This window comes from Saimiri boliviensis, chromosome 5 (assembly GCF_048565385.1).
Source record: "Saimiri boliviensis isolate mSaiBol1 chromosome 5, mSaiBol1.pri, whole genome shotgun sequence".
NCBI classification, from domain to species: Eukaryota; Metazoa; Chordata; class Mammalia; order Primates; family Cebidae; genus Saimiri; species Saimiri boliviensis.
The window spans coordinates 69,535,425-69,555,027 of record NC_133453.1 but is presented as its reverse complement, the minus strand read 5'-3'; the positions used below and the strand labels follow the sequence as shown (position 1 = coordinate 69,555,027).

General features: G+C 41.2%; 1 protein-coding gene and 1 pseudogene across 3 annotated transcripts in view; both read left to right on the top strand.

Moving 5' to 3' along the window:
* MYO3B (myosin IIIB) overlaps window positions 1-19,603 on the top strand; it is a 512,276-nt gene that overhangs the window by 72,558 nt on the left and 420,115 nt on the right. The gene's annotated exons all lie outside the window — the stretch shown is intronic.
* Window positions 11,674-12,663, top strand: LOC104653458 (ADP/ATP translocase 2 pseudogene; annotated as a pseudogene).

The following is a 19,603-nucleotide window of genomic DNA, read 5'->3' as shown; positions in this document are numbered from 1 at the left end:
AGAATGTAAAGGTAGAAAAAAGGATTCTGGCAGAATAGCCAGTGGTGACTGCTATGGGCTGGACTGTGGTGTGCCCCCCACAAAAAGATAGGTTGAAGTTTTAACCTCCATACTTTATTTGGAAATAGGGTCATTGTGGATATAATTAGCTTACTTAAGATGAAGTTATACTGGAGCAGAGTTGATCCTTAACCCAGTGTGACAGTGTTTTTGTAAGAAGAGAAAAGTTTGGACACACACACACACACACACACACACACACACACGCACACACACGGGCATCATATAGACAGACACACAGGAAGATGGCCACACTGGAAGAGGCAAGGAAGGATCCTCCCCTGGAGGCGTCAGAGGAGGCATGGCCCTACCAACACCTTGATTTTGGATTTCTAGCTTCCAGAACTGTGACAGCATAAATTTCTATTGTTTAAAGCCAGCTGGGTTGTGGTACTTTCTTATGGCAGCCCTAGGAAACTAGTATAGTGACTATCTAGTTTGGAGTCCATTGCTCCTAGTAGTATCCTGGAGGTCTGCCCAGGGCATGGTTAGGGATGGGACAGCTGGAGGCTGGAGGGAGGGAGGTACTTTTCCTTGGAGAGTTCTAGTGGGTGGGTATAGGGGTTAGATTAGCCACCCTTCCATTCTTCGACCCATAAGTGGCATTTCTGTAGAAGTCAAGACACTTACGTAACATGCTTGGCAGTCTCAATCTGATTCTAGATAGGAAGTGGGTACATGAGAGATTCTTCCTCTCCCTTGCTCCAGAATGCTGAGCCCTTCAGAGTGGAGAAGGGAGCTCTCCGTTTCATCTCTGAGTTCTTCCCAGACTCAGTACTTCCAGAATGGAGTACAGAATAAAGACATGGCTTTTAACCTTCAATCTTTCCATCTCAGAACAAAGTAGTACTTGGGGTCATTGATAGGTGGCTGTTGTGGCCTATCTGAGACAGGTCCTCTGAAGTTGGTGAGGATTTCTGAGAAGATTCAGGTGTCCATCTGGACAAAGGTCAAGCACTTGTGGAATATGATCCAAGGAGCAGCACCATCTGCTTCTTATGTCCCAAAGAAGCTTAAAACCTGCACAGAGGGCAGGTTGCATCCTGGCATCATGCTTCATCCTGGTCATGCGGAATGGGCATTTGACTTCTACCAGGCCTCATCAAGGTTTTGTTCTTTATCTCCATGCCAAGCAACTGGCCCAGTTAGGGTGTCTTAGTCCATTTCAGGCTGCTGTAACAAAATACCTGACTTAGGCTGGGTAGCTTATAAACAAGAGAAATTTGTTTCTCACACTCCTGGAGGCTGGAAAGTCCAAGATTAAGATGCCAGCAGATCTGGTGTCTGATAGCGGCTCACTTTCTGATTCATAGATGGTACCTTCTTGCTGTGTCTTCACATGGGGGAAGGCATGAGGGGCTCTCTCAGGCCTCTTTTAAAAGGGTGTTAATCCCATTCATAAGAAGTCTGTCCTCATGACCTAATTTCCTCCCAAGACCCCATTTCCTACAATAATCACACTGGTAATTAGGTTTCAACCTTTGAGTTTTGAGGTTCAAACCATAGCACAGGGAATAGTAAGGAGCACTGTGTGGGGAGTCCCTTCCTGAACTCTCCTCTCTTATTGCTTCCTCTGCCTCTGAATCTTCAGCCCTTTCTTCCTCTGGCCTCACATTCTTAGTGGAAGTTTGTCTTGCTGTCTGGATTCATGGCTCCCACCTCCCACTCTTCCTGTGCCCCTTGGGCTGGAAGCTCTTGTGTTCATGCTGCATTACTCATCAGTCTTGATTGCCAAGACCTTTGCTGGCTGCCCTTACTCCTATGGTCCACACTTACCTCTGATGAAAATATCTATTTCTTTCCTCCTTCCTTCTGGAAGAGTGAAGGGATAGCAAGCCTCCCACTTGAAGGGCTGAGGAGGGGTTTAAAATGAGTCACACCTAGGCCTCCAAGTCACAGGGATCCTGTCTGCCTGATAATACTGCTTTATATTTATGTGGTTATGCTGTCTTCAGGCTCAGTCCCATACTAGCAAGATCTGAGCTGCATACCTCTTGTGTTAGTTTCAAGAAACTGTAGTAACAAAGTACCGTAAATTCAGTAGTGTAAAACAACACAGATTCATGATCCTATAGTTCTGAAAGTCAGAAGTCTGAAATTGGTCTCCCTGGGCTAAAATCAAGGTGTCATAGTGCTGTGTTCCTTTCTGGAGGTGCTAGGGGCGAATCTTTTTTTTTTTTTTTTTTGCCTTTTCCAGCTTCTAGAAGCTGCCTGCTCTTGGCTTGTGGCTCCCTTCTCTCTTAAAAGCCGCTAATGGCTGGTTTAGTCATTGCATCACTCTGACACTGTCTCTTCTACCTCCCTCTACCCCCATTTAAAGACCCTTTTGATGATACTGGACCCACCCAGGTAATCCAGGATAATCTTCCTATTTTAAGTTCAGCTGATTAGTTACCATACCCACCTGTTATCTTCTCTTGCCATGTAACCTAACATTTTCACAGGTTCTGGGTATTAGGACACAGACATCTTTATTCTGCTTACAACACCTCCCAAAGTATTGCCCAAGAATTTTTAGAAATCTTCAAGAGTGCGCTCCTTATGTGCTCATAGCCATTTTGAGCTATCATTATTGTGCGGCCTTTGCCTTGTTATTTCTCTCCCATCTAGTTCTTCTTCGGCTGTTTCCTGCTTACCTACCATCAGAACATCCAGGCTTTGCGGGCTGCTCATTCTGGTTACTCCCAAAGCCTTTAGTCCTGGGTGTCAAAGCACTGGGTTCCACCCAGAAAGGGAGGTAGCCCCTATCCTGAGCTCTGAGCCATTCTCTGCCACTTAGGTCCCTGAGTCACTCCGGTTGTGCTGCCAGCCTCACCATTTTGGCTCTCTTGTCTCAACAGAGTAACATCAATCCCTCTACATAAACAGGCCCTTCTATTTTTATCCTTATTCTTTTAATTAGTCCAAGGAGTTAGAGAGAAAACAGACCCGTACCACCCCATCCACCTTCCTCCACGTTTCCTCTGCCCCAAACATAACCCTTTTGGCCTCAGCAGTTTAGTAACAGATGCACTTACTCATATCAACATTTGCTTGAGGGAGAAGAGGAATGAGGGAGAGTTACTGACTATTCCTGTGGTCTCCAATGAGGGAGCATCTGAACCAGTCCCTCGAGTGCGGAAAGAAAATATTAGAACTTCTATTCCTAGGTATTTCAAATCTAAAAACAAGAAAAACAAGAAACAAATTATGCTTTCCTAGTACTAAGTCTAAAGATAATCACTGCTGCTTTTGCTTAGTCCAAACATTGGACAATACTGTCTGGTCGGGTTTACAGATGAATCTTGAGGGAGTCCCACAGCAAAAAGGCTGAGGAAACTCCTCTTGTGGGCTCAGTTCTAGGATTCTGGAAAGCATTTTCTTTTAAGGGTGCCTTGTTAGTGGTTATGTAGCAAACGTCTCTGAGTTTCAACTAAAGAGACCTTTACAAAATGGTCAAGTGGCTTTAAAATATTTCTCCAAAGAAACCACTGACTGCATCTAATTCTACTAATACAAGCAAAAGTGAGCAACAGAAAAAATGGCTGAAGTGATGACACTTCTCTTCTTAGGACAAGCTCTTCATCAGCCACATGACGTTAAGAACAATGACAGGCTAATCAGATCTGCCAAAAAATCATTAAAAATCCACAATTACCATGAAGATTATTTGAAATATGGATTTATATCCACTATTATTGATGTGGGCCCTCTTCATAAGTGTGTTTTGTGCATGAAGTTATTAGCATGACACCATCAATATTATTCAGCATTCAGATGAGAAAAATAAACCACTACAATTCAAATACAAAATATTTTGGGCGTACTGTTAAAACATGTTGTTTATTTCACTTTATTCATTTTAAAATTTAGTAACACTTGTACACAATTGATAAGAAAGGAAATAGTTATTGGACCATATACTCAACATTGGTTACTGAGGAAGTGTGCAGTCACAAAAGCTTGGAGACCAATTGTGTACAAGTGTTACAAATTTTAAAATGAATAAGGTGAAATAAATAACATGTTTTGACAGTACCCCCAAAATATTTTGTATTTGAATTGTAGTGGTTTATTTTTCTGATCTGAATGCTGAATAATCTCGATAGTATCATGCTAATAACTTAAACCAGTAGCTTTGGGCCCCAGTTCAGCCACTGTGAAATGGAAAAGTTCCCTGACCACCACTGCAGGACGTGACAGGGGTGTGGCTTTTCTGTCTGGTTGCCGCTGCTGCTCAAACTCATTACAGGAAGGGACGCATGCAGATGGACTGTTGCAAGATCCCAAGTAGGTGTGTGTTACAGTGCATTCCTTTAGGCTTGCCATCTGTCAATGGCTTAAGTGTTAACCAGCTCAGTGGACCCTCTGCTTTTTTGCAAGGGTAGAGGGCCAATGTGACAGCTTTCTGTATTCTGAGCTCTTGTCCAGTGTCCTGGAAGAATTAGGTCACACACAGACTTAAAGAATGGTGAATGTGGGGTTTTATTGTGTGGTGAAGGTGGCTCTTAATGGAATGCATGAGGAGCTGGACATGGGATGGAGTGGGAAGATGATTTTCCTCTGGAGTTTGACTGTCGAGTGGCCGACTCTCCAACCGTCCCCAGCTGAACTCCTGATGTTCAGACTCCTCTTCTCATGCCGTTCTGCCATTTGTCTGTTTGTCTGCACTTCTTCTGAAGCCTGGGGTTGGAGGGTTGTATGGGTACAGGATGGGGGCATGGTGGGCCAAAAGGCAACTTTTTGGGGTACAAAAACAGGAATGCCTGTTCTCACTTAGGGCCATGGGTATCCAGACTTGAGGGTGGGGCCTTTGCTGGGGAACTGCCCTCTTCTACTGAATATTTCCCTGTCTCCTGTCCGTGCCAACTGTATGTAGCTTTTTTACAATTGTTTGCCCCTTCACAATTTATGTTTACTGTCTTATACACAGTTTCTTGGACTGTTTACTGCAACTCTGATAGGTAGGGTTGTTTTTTTTTTTTTTTTTTTTCATATTAAGAGTTCAGAAGATTCAGGATTCAGTGTCATGAATTGCTTAAGGACCCACAGTTAATAAAAACTAATAAGTGGCAGAGGGCAGGCTTGAAGGAAGCAGCATTCAATCAAGATTGAATGCAAAATGCACCATTTTTAGGGAAATGGTATTTATGGGTTGAATTGTGTTTCTCAGAAAAGATACATTGAAGTCCTAACCCCTAGTATCTCAGAATTTGACCTTATTTGGATATAGGGACTTTTCAGAAGTAATCAAGCTGTATGAAGTCATTAGGGTGGACCCTAATTTAGTATGACTGGTGTCTTTATGAAAAGGAATTAATTTAGACACAGAGGCAGACACATAAAGGCCCAGGAATGCCTGGGCTACCAGAAGCTGAAAAAGGCAAGGAAGGATCCTTCCCTTACAGGTTTTAGAAGGTGAAGGTCTGCTAGTTTCCAGAACCGTAAGACAATAAATTTCTGTTTTCCTAAGCCAGCTAGTTTGTGGTACTTTGTTATAGCCGTTTTAGGAAACTTGATACAATGGTCCATAGCTCTGAAAACGGTCTAGGATCCAAAAGCAGCTAAAAACCACTGACATAATCCAATATAGCCATAAGCAGAGGAGGAAGCCCAGAGACTGGAGTGTTCCTAGGTGATATGGCTCGTTAGAGAGATCCATGGCTGGGTCTTACACATTCTGACTATCAGGTTCAACTTTAAGGTTAGGAGAAGTGAATGTGGGGAAATTGGCTTATCTCTCTTATAGTTAGGCTTGGTGATCTGCCTTGATCTGGCTTAGTTCACCATTCTTCCAGGGGCTTCAAAGGAACAGATGGAAAATATGTTGCTTCTTTGCCTTGAGGATAATGCACTGACCTGAAGATCATAGTCTTTCTTCTGGCTCCACCCTTTACTTCCTTCCTTCCCAATGAAGTTGTCACTTCATTGTCTATTAAAAAGGAAAAAAAAAAAAAAAACACCCCAATTGTTACTAAATATGTATATATAGTAGATCTAAATATGTGTATCTATAAGGAAATAGTTCATTGGATTGGTAATAATATGTATATCTAATATGTATATGTAAAAAGTATATCTAAATACGTATAGTTTATGTATCTAAATATGCAGATCTATAAGGAAATTGTTCATTGAATTGGTAATAATATGTTCTCCAGCTGGAAAGGGATTTTAAAAAGTCAATACACCTGGCAGAAAATTGTAAGTAAAGAAAGAATGACCATAGGGAAAAAAATGTTTGCCATATGAGTTTGGCAAAATACAAGACATTTAATTAAACTTGTTTTAATTCTCTAAGAGCATGTGTATTCATAGTGGCTTACTTACACATGTACTATAAGTTGATGCTTGGAACTAATTCAATCATTTATTAAATATTTTTTGAGTATTTGCTATGGTCAGGAACTGTATCAGGCATGGCAGTGAACAAAACAGTCACTATCTTCATGGAGCTTGCATTCTAAAGGGGAAGGAAATAATAAGTAAAAATAAATAATATGCTGGGTGATAATATATGCCTGTATGAAGACAAATAAAGTGAGATAAAGAGAAAGCACAGTGACAATTGGGGTGAGATTTGTTATATAACGTGCTGAGAGAAGGCTTCTCTGATAAGGTGAAGAAAAAGTCTCAAGGGAATAAGGGAGCAAGTCACTTTTAGAGAAAACATAGTGCAAAGGTCCTGAGGTGGGAATGAGCTGGGAACATGGTGGGCATGTTTTAGGACTAGCAAGGAGATCAAAGCATCTAGAGCACATGAGAACAGGGTGGAGTGGTAGGAGATGATGCCCTGGAGAGAGCTGGGAACAGATCATGTAGTGCCTATTGGTTACTGTACTGCTTTTGAGTTTGTTTGTGAATGAGATGGGAACCCATTAGGGTTTAGAGTAGAAAAGTGACATGAATTTGCTTCTGTTTTAGGCAACTAGAACACATGAGGACAGGGGAGGGTGGTAGAAGATGATGCCTGGAGGAAAATGTTTTTTATGGGTTGAATTGTGCCACAGATGCCCACCCACCAAGGCTCTCTATCTTAACTGTGAATGAGCTGGGGACATATCATGTAGTACCTTATGGGTTACTGTACCGATTTCGAGTTTTTCTATGAATGAGATGGGAAGCCATTGGGATTTAGAGTAGAAAAGTAACATGAGTTAGCTTCTGTTTTAAAGGGATCTTCTGCATACTACATGGAGGATGGAATGTTAGGGAAAGAGGTGGTAAGGGTGGAAGCAGAGACACAAGGTAAGAGTTATTCAAGTAAGGCAGAATGGCAGCTTGGACCAAGATGGAGGTAGTGAGACATAGTTGGACTATGGATATAATTTGGAGGTAATGCTGATAGGATTGCTTATGGATTAGATGTAGGGTATGAGAAGAAGAGAGAACTTAGAGAAAATCTCAAGATTTTTGGCTCAAGCAACTGGAAAACAGGAGTTTCCATTTTCCAAGTTGGAGACAGTTGTGCAAGGAGCTAACTTGGTGGGAGTATGCAGCTGAATCAAGAGTTCCATTTCAGACTTTGAGATGCAAATTTGTCATCTGATTGGTGACACTGAGTATGCAGTTGATACAAGAGTGGAGTTCTGTGGAAACATCTAGACTGGAGACATAAATGTAGGAGTCATCAGAGTCTAGATATTTAATGATGAGTAGAATTTACCTGGGCAGTGGGTGTATATAAAGAAGACAAGAGTTCCTGAGGCCTATTCCCATATTTATAGATAAGAAAGATGAAGAAAAACCAGGAAAGGAGTTTGAGAAGGAGTAGCCATTGAGATAAGAGAAGAATAAAAGGGTAGCATTCCAGAAGCCAAGGAAGAAAGGGTGAAGAAAGAGAATAAATGATCAACTATATCAAATGCTCCTGAGTTGAGCAAGGTGAAGACTGAGATTTCACCATTGGATATCACGACTTAGTGGAAACGTGATGCTGTCAAGAGCTGCTTTGATTGGTTGATGGGTGGGGGCAGTGACAAGATGGCTGACTAGATGCAGCCAGGAAGCACCTCTCCCACTGAGAGACACCAAAATATCCAGTAAATCATCACACTTTGAACAGATCTTTTGAGAAAAAACACTGAAAGTTGATAAGAGAGGTAATTGAAGAGGGAGGAAGCTGGAAAGCCCACATGGAGTCACTGAGCGCTAGGACCAGCTCCTGGTCCTGAAAAAGTTTTCAGGGAAGGGTGAGTAAAGGAACTCTGTGGCACTATACTTCTGCCACAAACCTCTGGGATCCTGGCTAGAAGAAATCTCATGACTCCTATAGACTTTTAGATTGGCAGGAGGAGCTGCCTGTAGAGTAGGCAGAGTTAGAGCTTGAACTGCATGGAGCCCAGAAGGTTACACTCATGTGGGGCAGCTGCAGCAAAACACCATAGATGCCCACCCACCAAGGCTCTCCATCTTAACTCTGAATGAACACAGCCCCCACTGACTGCCAACCTGAGAAAGAGCAGAGCTGTCTTTCCTGCAGGACTGGGGCTCATCTGATCTGCATGCTCCCTTGTCTGCTGGCCCCTTCCAAGGCCTCCTGCCTGGCTGCTCCCACAAGAGGGTGCACACAACACAGCTACCACTGCCCTACCTTCGTGTTTTGCTAGTGGCCTGGGAGCAGTTCAGTACTGCCCCCAGCACAGCTGGTGCTTGACCTAGAGGGGTTAGAGGACAAAATTAGTTGAGTGGGCCTGCTTTTGGGGCAGATTTCTCTTCCCAAGTTGTCCTGGGAAGAGGACACCTTGTCCCAACTTACCATGGTGTGAGCACATAACCCAAGGATATTGAGCTGAGATGTGTGGCCAGAGCTTGAGTGAAAGAGGAGGCCCCAATCTCAGAACACAGAGAGGAGTGAGGCACAGGTTCATGTGCCAGCATGGGAACTGGGTATCCTGTCCTTTGCAAGACCAGTCTGGGAAGGGTGTAGCCTGTTGGCTAGCCACAGCTTCTACCTGAGGGAGCCCCATCACCCTGCACACCTAGAATAGTAGGTGCAGAAGGTTTAGGACAAAACTAGTCGAGTGGGCCTGCTCCTGGGGCAGACACTGGAGGGACATCTGGTTTGGCAAGAGAGAGCTGGGCAGACCCTATAGTCCTCTGCTGGGCTAAAGGCCCCCGGCCACAGGTGCCACAACAGCTGCACACTCATGACACTACTGCCCTACCTGGGGATCCTATGCCCTTGACCACTGCATCATCAGAACACTTGCACATATACTTCATCACCCACTATGACTCTGCCAACCTCAGAGGACCAGTCGGTCTCCCTGTGACCTAATCTTTGGCTTGAGCCACTGCTAAGAGAGGTGGGAGTACAGCCCGCCAGCATCCCTCTTGGGGTTGAGGAAACACAGGTGCAATGTCAGTGATTATAGGAGGCTCCCCCAAAACCTAGGAATTGACTTGATAAGGGAGTCATCTTTTGTGCACCTCCCCACTATCCACACTGTCTCTCCCTTCCCAGAACACTGCTGTATACACACTGAAATACAAAAGAGGCACATACCTAAGAGCCTATCTGCTGGCGCTTACTCTTAAGCATTGTCTACTGGATTGCAGCCTGAATTATACAAAATAAGTTCCTTCAGCACCCAACACCTGTGAAACTCAATACAGGAAATTAACTACAACCAAGGAGCCCATACAGAGCTCTGGCCCTCTGAAAGCACCAGAAATGTGACCAGTTGACTGTACACAACATACACCACAGTCAAACCCTGAAGGGGAAAAAAACAACCCAGAACCCCATTCAAACAACAGCAAAGTCAAAAAGTAAAAGAAACACCAACTCCCTTGGATGAGAAACAGTCAGCGCAGAAACTCTGGCAATTCAAGAAATCAGAGTGTTTCCTTACATATAAAAGATTGTACTAGCTCCCCAGCAATGGATCCTAACCAAATTGAAATGTCTGAAATGACAGACATAGAATTAAGAATCTGAATGGCAAGGAGGCTCAACAACATTCAAAAGAAAGTTGAAATTCAGTCCAAGAAAGCCAGTAAAACAATACAAGAGTTGGAAGATGACATAGCCACTTTAAGAAGTAACAAAATTGAACTTCTGAAGTTGAAAAATTCACTACAGGAATTTCAAAACACAGTGGATGCATGAACAACAGACTAGACCAAGCTGAGAATTTCAGAACTTGAAGACCAGTTTTTTTTTTTTTTTAAATCAACACAGAGGGAAAAAGGAAAAAATGAATTTTAAAAATGAGCAAAGCCTTTGAGAAATAGATAAGAGACTAAACCTATGACTCACTGGGATTTGTGAAAGAGAAGGAGAGAGAGTTAGCAATTTTGCAAACATATTTGAGGCTATAGTCCATGAAAATTTTCCTAATCTCATGAGAGGTTAATATGCAAATTCAAGAAATTCAGAGAACCCCTGTGAGATACTATATAATATGGCTATCCCTAAGATGTACAGTTACTAGATTTTTCAAGGTCAATGTGAAAGAAAAAAATCTTAAAGGTAACTAGAGAAAAGTCAGATCACTTAAAAAGGGAACCTCATTATGCTAACAGTGGACTTATCAGCAGATATCTTACAAACCAGAAGAAAATGATGGCCTATTTTCACTGTTTTTAAAGAAAAGAGATTCCAACCAAGAATTTCATGTCCTACCAAATCATGGTTCATAAGCAAAGGAGAAATAATTTTTTTTCCAGATAAGTAATCATGAAGAGAATTCATTTCCACTAGCCCAGCCTTATAAGAGATCTTAAAGGAGTTCTAAATGAAAGAATGATACCTACTACCACAAAAATACCGTTAAGGATATAACCCACAGACTCTGTAAAGCAACTACACAATTGAGATTACAAAGCAACCATATTGGCTGGTTGTTATTAGCAACCAGCTAATAACATCATGACAGGATCAGAACCTCACATAACAATATTAACCTTGAATGTTAATGGTCTAAATATTCCACTTAAAAAGCACAGTGACAAGCTGAATAATAAAACAAGACCCAACTGTCTGCTGACTTCAAGAGACTTATCTCACATGTGATGACACCCATAGATGCAAAGTAAAGAAATGAAGAAATAACTATTATGCAAATGAAAAACAAAAAAGAGCAGGGGTCATTATTTTTAGATAAAACAGACTTTAAACCAAGAATAGTAAAAAAGGGTAAAGAAGAATATTACATAATGATAAAAGATTCAATTCCTCAAGAAGAATGAACTATCCCATATATATATTTGCTCTCAATGTTGGAGCACCCAGATTTATAAAACAAGTACTTCTAAATGTATGACTTAGATAGAATAACAGTGGGTGACTTCAACACCCCACTGATAGTGTTAGATCATTAAGACAAAAAACTAAGACATTTTGGACTTATATTTGATACTTGACCAATTGGACCTAAGAGATGTCTACAGAATACTCCAGTGCACAATCACAGAATATACATTCTTCTCATCACCACACAGAACATACTCTATCATCAACTGCATTCTCAGTCATACGACAAGCCTCAATACATTAAAAAAATTTTGAAATCATACCAACCATACTCTTGGACCACAGTGGAATAAAAATAGAGATCAATACCACCCCCAAGGCCCTGGAGTCAAACCCGGTTCCTGGCCCAGTCCCATCCTGCAGCAGCCTGCATACTCTTCCCATTCAACATGACAGTTGCCACTGTGCCCTTTGTCAAGGACTTCCCGGCAGGTGGAGTGGCTGCAGCCATTTCCAAGATGGCAGTAGCGCCCATCCAGCGGGTCAGTGTGCTGCAGATGCAGCATGCCAGCAAGCAGATCACTGCAGTTAAGCAATGCAAGGGCATTATTGACTGTGTGGTCTGTATTCCCAAGGAGCAGGGAGTCCTGTCCTTCTGGCATGGTAATCTGGCCAATGTCATCAGATACTTCCCCACCCAGGCTCTTAACTTCGCCTTCAAAGATAAATACAAGCAGATCTTCCTGGGTGGTGTGGATAAGAGGATCCAGTTTTGGCACTACTTTGCAGGGAATCTGGCATCAGGCAGTGCTGCTGGGACCACATCCTTGTGTTTTGTGCACCCTCTTGATTTTGCCCATACCCGTCTAGCAACAGATGTGGGTAAAGCTGGAGCTGAAAGGGAATTCTGAGGCCTTGGCGACTGCCTGGTTAAGATCTACAAATCTGATGGAATTAAGGTCCTGTACCAAGGCTTTAACGTGTCTGTGCAGGGTATTATCTACCGAGCTGCCGACTTTGCTCTCTGTGACACTGCAAAGGAAATGCTTCCGGATCCCAAGAACACTTACATTGTCATCAGCTGGATGATCACACAGACTGTCGCTGCCGTTGCTGGGTTGACTTCCTATCCATTTGACACTGTTCACCGCCGCATGATGATGCAGTTGGGGCACAAAAGAACTGACATCATGTACACAGGCACACTTGACTGCTGGGGGAAGATTGCTCGTGATGAAGGAGGCAAAGCTTTTTTCAAGGATGCATGGTCCAGTGTTCTCAGAGGCGTGGGTGGTGATTTTGTGCTTTTGATTTCATCATACAAGTATGATGAAATAAAGAAGTACATGTAAGTTATTTCCTAGGAATTTTCCCCCTGTGAACAGGCATGTTATATAATGCATCTTGAGCATTCTCAACAGACTCCTGGCTGTCAATTTATCAGTGGCAACTATCTACTGGTTGAAAATGAGAAGCAATAATACTCATCTGACCAGTTTTCTCTTAAAGCCATTTCCATGATGATGATGATGGGACTCAATTATATTTTTTATTTCATTCACTCCTAATAACAAATTTGGAAAAATAAAATATCTTTAAAAAATAGAAATAAATACCAAGAAGATCTCTCAAAACCACACAGTTACATAGAAACTAAACAACTTGCTCCTGAATAACTTTTGGGTAAATAACAAAATTAAGGCAGAAATCAAAAAATTATTTAAAATAAGTGGTAACAGAGATGCAACATACCAAAATTCCTGGAATGTGGCAAAAGCAGTGTTAAGAGGAAACTTTATAGTACCAAACACCTATGTCAAGAAATTGGAAAGATCTCAAATGGCCAACCTAAAACCTTACCTAGAGGAACTAAAAAAACAAGAACAAACTCCAGAGCTAGCAGAAGATAAGAAATAACTAAAATCAGAGCAGAACAGAACAAAATACAAACGATCAATGAAGCCAAAAGTTGATTATTTGAATAAACAAGATCAATAGACCACTAACTAAATTAACAAAAGAGAGAAGACTCAAACACAATCAGAAGTAACAGAGGTGACATTACAACCAACCCCATAGAAATACAAAAGGTCTTCACAAACTATTCTGAATACCTTTATGCACACAAACTAGAAAATCTACAGGAAATGGATAAATTCCTGGAAATATATAACCTCCCAAAATTGAATCAGGAATAAACTGAAACCCTAAACAGATCAATAACAAGTTCTGAAGTTGAATCATTAATTTAAAACAAAAACAAAAACAAAAACCTGGCAACCTAAAAAGCCTTGGACTAGATGGAGTCCCAGTTGAATTCTACCAAACATACAAAAAAGAGCTGGTACCAATCCTACTGAAATTATCTGCAAAGTCAAGGAAGACAGACTCCTCCCTAACTTACTCCAAGAAGCCAGCATCATTCTGATACCAAAATCTGGCAAAGACACAATGAAAAAATAAAACATCAGGCGAGTATCCCTGATGAATATAGATACGAAAATCCTCAACAAAATACTGTCAAACTGAATCTGGCAGAAATTCAGAAAGTTAATTCATTATAATCAAGTAGGCTTTCTTCCTGGGATGTGAGTTTGGTTCAACAGATGCAAACCAATAAATGTGATTCACCACATAAGTAGAATTAAAATAAATCATATGATCATCTCAGTAGATATAGAAAAATCTTCTGATAAAATCCAACATTCAGTTATGACAAAAACCAATAGGCATCAAAGGAACATCCTGAAAATAACGAATCATCTATGACAAATCCACAGTCAACATGACTCTGAATGGGAAAAAGCTGGAAGCATTCGTCCTAAGAACTGGAACGAGACAACAATGCCCATGCTCACTACTTCTATATGTCATAGTATTGGAAGTTCTAGCCAGCGCAGTTAGACAAGAAGAAGAAATAAAAGACATCCAAATAGGAAAAGCAAAAGACAAATTATCTCTCTTCACTAATATGATTTGATACCTAGAAAACCTTAAAGATTCCACCTAAAAGGTTCCTAGAACTGGTAAATGACTTCAGTAAAGCTTCAGTAAACAAAATCATTGTACAAAAATCAGTAGCATTTCTGTACACCAATCCTGTTCAAACTGAGAGCCAAATAAAGAACACTGTTCCATTTACAGTAGACACACACACATATATACATACACACACACACACACACACACACACACACACACACACACACAACCTAGGAATTCATCTAACCAAGGAAGTGAAAGATCTCTACAGGGATAACTACAAATGAAACAGTGCTGAAAGAAACCATAGATAACACAAACAAATGGAAAAACATTTCATGCTCATGGACTGGAAAAATTAATATTGTTAAAATGGCCATTCTGCTCCTAAGCAGTCTATAGATTCAACACCATTCCTATGAAATTTCCAATGCCATTTTTCAAAGAATTACAAAAAACTATTCTAAAATTTATTTGGAACCAAAAAAGAGCCCAAATAGCTGAAGCAATCCTAAGCAAAAAGAACACAGCCAGGGGCATCACATCACTCAACTTCAAACTATACTGCAAGGTTACAGCAGCCAAACAGCATGGTACTGGTACAAAAACAGTCATATACACCAATGGAATAGAATAGATTACCCAGAAATAAAGCCGCACACCTCTAACCATCTAATCTTCAACAAAATGGATACAAATAAGCAATGGGGATTTTTAATAAATCATGCTTGGATAACTGGCTATCCTTATGCAGAAGAATGAAGCTAGACTCCTACCTATCGCCATATATAAAATTAAACTCAGAATGGATTAAAGACTTAGGACCTAAAACTACAAAAATCCAACAGGAAGCCTAGGATATGCTATTCTGGACATTGGTCTTGGCAAAGAATTTATTACAAAGTCCTCAAAAGCAATTGCAATGAAAACACAAATTGACAAATGGGATATAATTAAACTAAAGAGCTTCTGTGTAGCAAAAAAGACTATCAACAGAATAAATGGACAACTTATGGAATGGGAGAATCTATTCACCAACTATGCATCCACAAAGGTCTAATATCTAGAATGTATAAGGAACTCAAATCTAACAAGCAAAAAACAGTCCCATTAAAAAGTGGGCAAAGGACATGAACAAATACATCTCAAAAGAAGACACACAAGCAGCCAGTAAACATATGAAAGAAATGCTCACCATCACTAATCATCAGACAAATGCAAATCACAACAACAGTGAAATATTATCTCACACCAGTCAGAATAGCTATTATGAAAAAGTCAAAAAATAACAGACGTTGGTGAGGCTGCAGAGAAAATGGAATGCTCATACACTATTGATGGGAATGTAAATTAGTTCAGCAGTGCAAAGCAGTTCGGAGATTTCTCAAAGAACCAAAAGTAGAATGACCATTCAACACAGCAATCCCATTACTGGGTATACACCCAAAGTAAAAGAAATCATTCTACCAAAAAGACACATGTACATGTGTGTTCATTGCAGCACCATTCACAATAGCAAAGACATGGTAGGTGTCCATCGATGGTGGATTGGTTAAAGAAAATGTGGTACATATATATCATGGAATACTATGCAGCCATAAAAAAGAATGAAATCATGTTCTTTGCAGCAACATGGCTGCAGCTGGATGCTATTATCCTAAGCAAATTAATGCAGAAACAGAAAACTAAATGCCATATGTTATCACTTATAAGTGGCAGCTAAACATTGGGTACACATGGACATAAAGATAGGAATAGTAGACACTGGGAACTACTGGAGTTGGGAGAGGAGAAGGGTTGAAAAACCACCTATTGGGTACTATGCTTACTACTTGGGTGATGGGACCTATTGTACCCCAAACCTAAGCATCACACAATATACTTATGTAACAAACCTGTACATGTACTCTGTCAGAGTAACATAAAAGTTGATGTTTTTTTAAAAAATAATTCAGTTGAGCCGGGTGCAGTGGCTTATGCCTGTAATCTTAGCACTTTGGGAGGCCGAGGCAGGTGAATCATGAAGTCAAGAGATCGAGACCATCTTGGCCAACGTAGTGAAACCCTGTCTCTACTAAAAATATAAAAATTAGCTGAGAATGGTGGCACATGCCTGTAGTTCCAGCTACTTGGGAGGCTGAGGCAGGAGAATTGCTTGAACCTGGGAGGTGGAAGTTGCAGTGAGCCGAGATCACACCACTGCACTCCAGCCTGCAACAGAGTGAGATTCTGTCTCAAAACAACAACAACAACAACAACAACAACAGCAACAGCAACAGCAACAAAGAATTCAGTTGAAAAAAGCTGTTTTGATTGAGCAATGGGGATAAAAACCAGATTGGAATGGAACCTAGGGTGCTGACAATAGTCAATTTTTTTTTTTCGACTCAGGGGCGTAATTATACTAGTGTTGGGTTATGTGTGACCTATTTTACAGCATAAACAGAGGTGAAAAAAAAACCTGTCATTTGAGATAGTGAGCGCAGACACTGTTAGGAGAAGTTTGCTATAAAATGAAGCACAAAAATGGGATGGTAGCTGGAGGGGAAGATAAAGAATACAGTTCTTCTTTTTCTTCTTCTTCTTCCTTCTTCCTTTCTTCTTTCTTCTTTTTGAAAATAGAGTTTCGATCTTGTTGTCCAGGCTGGAGTGCAATGGTGCAATCTCGGCTCACTGCATCCTCCGCCTCCTGAGTTCAAGTGATTCTCCTGCCTCGGCCTCTCGAGTAGCTGGGATTACAGGCATGCACCACCACGCCTGGCTAATTTTGTATATTTTAGTGGAGACAGGGTTTCTCTATGTTGGTCAGGCTGGTCTGAAACTCCCGACCTCAGGTGATCCATGCACCTACAGGTGTGAGCCACTGCACCTGGCACCTGGCCAAGAATACATTTTTTCATGACAAGCTTGGGGCAACATAGTGAGACCCTGTCTCTACCAAAAAAAAAAAAAAAAAAAAGCTGAGCATGGTTGCAAGCACCTGTTGTCCGACCTACTTGGGAAGCCAAGCTGGGAGGATTGATCCCATCAGCAGAATGAGGCTGCAGTGAGCTATGATTTTGCCACTACATTCTAGCCTGGGCAACAGAGTGAGTTTCAATGGTCATTAGTACACGTGTGTTTTAAGTAGGGAGACTATCAGTATACATGCATAATCCCACGATATGTGTGCTAAGTGTATATATATAATGTGATCTTTCATTATGAAGTATATGCAGTGTAGAAAAATAAGTTTTAGGGGAAAATGCCTGGTTGTGGCATGATGCTATATTTAGCATTGTTTCATGCTACATAGGATGATTTGACCCCGTCAGCATTTAATCTGCATCTTTTGGGCTGATGATACAAATGCTAAGAATGACATAGATTAGGCAGGTTTAATCAAAGTTCAATGTCAAATATGTAAATGTTTAGGAAGATTGGAAATAGAATATAGGATAGCATCAATGGTATATGTATATATGTATGTATAAGCACCTACAATGTAGGAAGCCTACTCAAAGCTGGGGAGATGTAGCGATCAGTCAGGCAGAGCTTCTGCTCTGTAGAGTTCGCAATCTATTTGAAATTCCATGTTGTGACTAAGTGTACACATAGCAGAATGGAATGAAGGTATAAAGAAAGGGCATTGGAAACGTAAAGGGAAAAATGAACAATTTTGACCGAGGAGATCCAGGAAGTCCTTGTACCTCATTTAAGCTGAACCTACAAGGGGCAGAATTTTCAAAAGGATGGGGACTGAGGCCAAAGTGATCCTTCAGAACTTTAGTGAGAGCATCAGCAAATGAATAGCTGTGCAAAGGTGGTCCAGGTCTGGAGTTGCTGGGGTGAGAGATGGAGCTAGAAAGTCACCTTGAGAATAGGATGCTGAGCATCTTGGTGATCATGTGGAACCATTGTGTGGGACTCTTGGGAAGCCATCAGCCACCTTGAGAAGAGTGACAAGAATTTTACTTGTGTTTTAGAAAGATCCTTCTAGAGACAGAGTAAGAATGAGCTGGGGAAAACAGGAGGAAGAAGGCAAAGTGAAATGTGAGCAGGCTGTAAGAAGGTTGTAACAAGTAAATCAGCACAGGGCAGAGAATGGGACAATGCAGTAAGAGTTGGCCATGTGGACTTGGTGACTGGTTGTGGGATGGCTTCTGAGGGCCAGGGAGAAAGCAAACTGATCCTCGTCCATGTTTGGGTAGATGTGCTCCCAGTGACCATGTATTGAAGTCACCCTCTAAATCTTGGAGTCTGAGTCAGAACCCTGGGGCTGTGCTCTTCCCTCTTCAGGTTCCTGCTCTAGCATCCATCTTTGCTCACTCCTTTGTGTGTTTAGGGCCATTTGTGTATTTGATAATCTCTCTCCTTAGAATGTAAGAGCCTTTGAGGTCTAGGACTATAATTTTCTGAATTTGCTAATCTGTCATAGCACCTAGCACCACATTTTATGCATACTTAATCTACTCAAATGTTTTTAAATTTAAAATTAAAACTTGATTTTGAGGTTACCGATGATCACTGGATCATTGGATTATTAAATGACTTAAAGAAGGATAAATTGGTTTGGTAGAGATTACTGAAGAGAGCTTAGAACCAGACTTTGGTTATTTTTGCTGTGTAACAAACAACCCTAACACTTAGTAGCCTAAAAACAGCAATTTGTGGTTTATCATGATTCAGTAGGTTAGGGAATGCAGGCAGGGCTTGGCTAGATGGTTTTTCTGCTCTACATTGTGAGTGTCGGTTGGAGCCATCAACTTGGCTGCTGCATTCAGCTGGCAATTGGGCTGAGTTGGAAGGTCCTAGAAGTCTTCATTTACATGGCCAAGTGCTCTTCTACATGCCCTCCTTTCTCTACCTGGCTTCTTCACAGCACGGTGGTCTCAGAGCAGTTGTATTTCCTATATGGCAGCCATCATCCTAGAGGGTCCTCTCCCAGTACAGGAAAAAAGAGCTGCAGATCTTGTAAGGCCCAGTCTTGGAAGTTACACACATCACCTGAGCCACATTCTACTGGTCAGAACAAATCACAGGGCCAGTCCAGTTTTAAGGAGAGGACTCTACTTTTTCAAAGAAGGAGGGACAAAGGGTTTGCAGTCATCCTTAATCTAGCATGCAGAAATTCAGTCTGCCACGGGCTGGTGGTGTGATTTTGGATAAGTTATGTGAAATCTTCTAGCTGACATAATATCAATGTTATTGGTGCTATGAGAGAAAGAAATGGTAGGGCAAAATACCCTGATATATAGTAGTTATAGTTGCTGTTATTACTACTGTCTTATGCTCTTAAAGGATAAATACAATGAAAATTGGAAAGGGGATGTTTGTTGGATTTGACATTTAAGAGACTTTGAGTGATGGCTTAGTTTTGGAGGACAGCAGTTTCAAGGTAAG